General features: G+C 44.6%; 1 non-coding gene across 1 annotated transcript; it reads left to right on the forward strand.

The window, feature by feature from the left end:
- Positions 1-1,776: 1,776 nt before the first annotated feature.
- Positions 1,777-1,967, forward strand: LOC118201926 (U2 spliceosomal RNA). The gene has a single exon (XR_004760330.2). It is a non-coding gene; the product is annotated as a U2 spliceosomal RNA (small nuclear RNA).
- Positions 1,968-2,283: the final 316 nt, after the last annotated feature.

The following is a 2,283-nucleotide window of genomic DNA, read 5'->3' on the forward strand; positions in this document are numbered from 1 at the left end:
GAGACATGCGACTTTTTGGGAAAGCCAGTTGGATTCCTAGGTGAATGTGGCACTCCTTCCAGTATCGAGCGGTTCATTGGGAATGGACGAAGACTCCTAACATCAAAATTGGCACCCTGGCATAGATTGGATGCCGTTAAAACCTTCCTCTACCCATCCTTCACCTTTGCAATGCGCACATCCCAGATTCCTAAAGGAGAGTGGGAAAAGCTCGACAACGTCCTACGGCCGCTTTTGAAAGACACACTCTATCTACCTCACCGTGCCACCTATGACTACCTTTATGGAAGCCCGGCCAGTGGAGCAGTTAACTTGCCGAAGGCTGCTGAGGAATCAGACATTTTTGCGAGAGACACAGCGTTCAAGCTTCTGACTTCGCGTGACACCTTTGTACGTTCTTTGCCTGGGAAGATCTAAAAGATACTGTGAGACATCGCTTGCACCTGAAGGATGAGGACCCGGATGTTGCTGCCTTCCTCTCTGGCACTACTGACGGAGAATTCCGTAGAAGCAGCTATCGTATTGGGAACATCTGGACTGCTGCTCGTGCTGCCTCCAGGAGATTGCAAGTCAAGCGGACCATTCAGAATTGCCTCCCTGTCATCGAAGCTGGTGATTTTTCAGCCACGGCAGCACACCGCCGCAATATTGCCACCTCTATTAGGAAGTCCTGTAAATCCGTCAGAGATGAACGCCTCCTGTCTCTCCCCAATCAAGGAAAAACATTGGAATGTTTCGCCGCCTCAAAAGCCTCCACCCACTTTTTGCAATCTGGAAGTTACACTCGATTTGCAGATTGGAGGTTCGTCCATAAGGCCCGACTGAACCTTGTTAGCCTTAATGGCGCCAAGCCATAGTCCAACCTTGACCCAAGATGTCGCCGTTGTGGAGCCGACAGAGAAACTCTCCCACATGTTTTAGATCATTGCATGGCATACTCAACCCTCTACAAAGAGCGACACAATGCGATTGTCGATCGCCTAATCAAGATGTGTGAGAAAGACTTCAGCATCATTTCTGTGGATCAGTCCCTTGACACCTCACGGCTTAGGCCTGACCTCCTAGTTGAAAGGGATGGACAATACTTCCTCATTGACGTGACATTCCCCTTCGAAAACCACTTGGGTGCCTTTGCTGAAGCGAGAGCCAGAAAGCTTGAAAAATATGAAATGCTCCGTGCTTTCATCGCCCAAGAACGTGGACTCTGCGTGATCGTTCCATTCGTCATAGGTGCACTGGGGTCATGGGATCGTGCGAATGATAAATTCCTCAACATCGCCTGTTCCCGTTCCTATGCCCGCCTCCTTCGGATGCTATGTGTCAGCGATGAAATCCGCCATAGCAGGAATATCTACGTTGGACATTTAAGTGGAAGAAGCGAAGTCACATCACACATCGAGGCAAATCCTCCAAATAATGAGGAAGGCCCCTCCCACGCAAATGAAAATTAGGTATGAACTGTAAATTCTTACGAGCTTGTGCTTTTTGCAAATCCTGGACTGTATCAACTCTGACTCATGAACTTTGACTAGTGAACATTGACATGCAATTAGTACACCAATCATAGCCAACACGGTATGTTAAAACAAGTAAATGATGTATGTAACATTTACGCATCACCATCAGTTGTATATTTTATATTTTATATTTTATATCATGTATATAATCTGCAATATTGTAATATTTATGCTGTATTGCACTTCATGTATACATTTTTACACTGTAATGATATACTAAATTCTTGTTGAACGCTGTACTTGATTGTACATAGTCTGTAAATATTGTTAATATTAGCTTAATAACATTGGTTTTATCTGTTCTTATCAGCTTCATATCTGATACGACGTCGACATGACGTCAAGATATTAAACTAATTTTTGCAGATAGGCTTGTGGTTAGGAATTTATTCCGCCCTCGCCACGGTTTGGCCTGCTATGGCACTACTTGCAGGATACGGCCCACAATATATCCAAAAAGCAGAAACTTCACTCCCCCCACTGCATCCTCAGGAAAACGTCCTTTTAAAATGGCCCCTTCAAATTTCAGAAAACCGAAGGTCTAACAACATTATACCTTTGTACGAGTGTGCAGCGACCTGACTTTTTTTTACTTGATATTGCTCGGGGCTTTTCCTCGGAATGGGAACATTCTGGAGCCTCGGGATTAACCCTCGTTCTTTTCCAATGTCAAGTTCTGGTTTCTGTAAATACGAAGTTTTATTCGTATTTACAGAAATCCCATAAAATCCACATTTTGATCCCGTACTCAGAAAACTTACTCATT

Source organism: Stegodyphus dumicola, chromosome 11 (genome assembly GCF_044657685.1).
Source record: "Stegodyphus dumicola isolate Sdum_Otavi_A_Nest chromosome 11, ASM4465768v1".
Lineage (NCBI taxonomy): Eukaryota > Metazoa > Arthropoda > Arachnida > Araneae > Eresidae > Stegodyphus > Stegodyphus dumicola.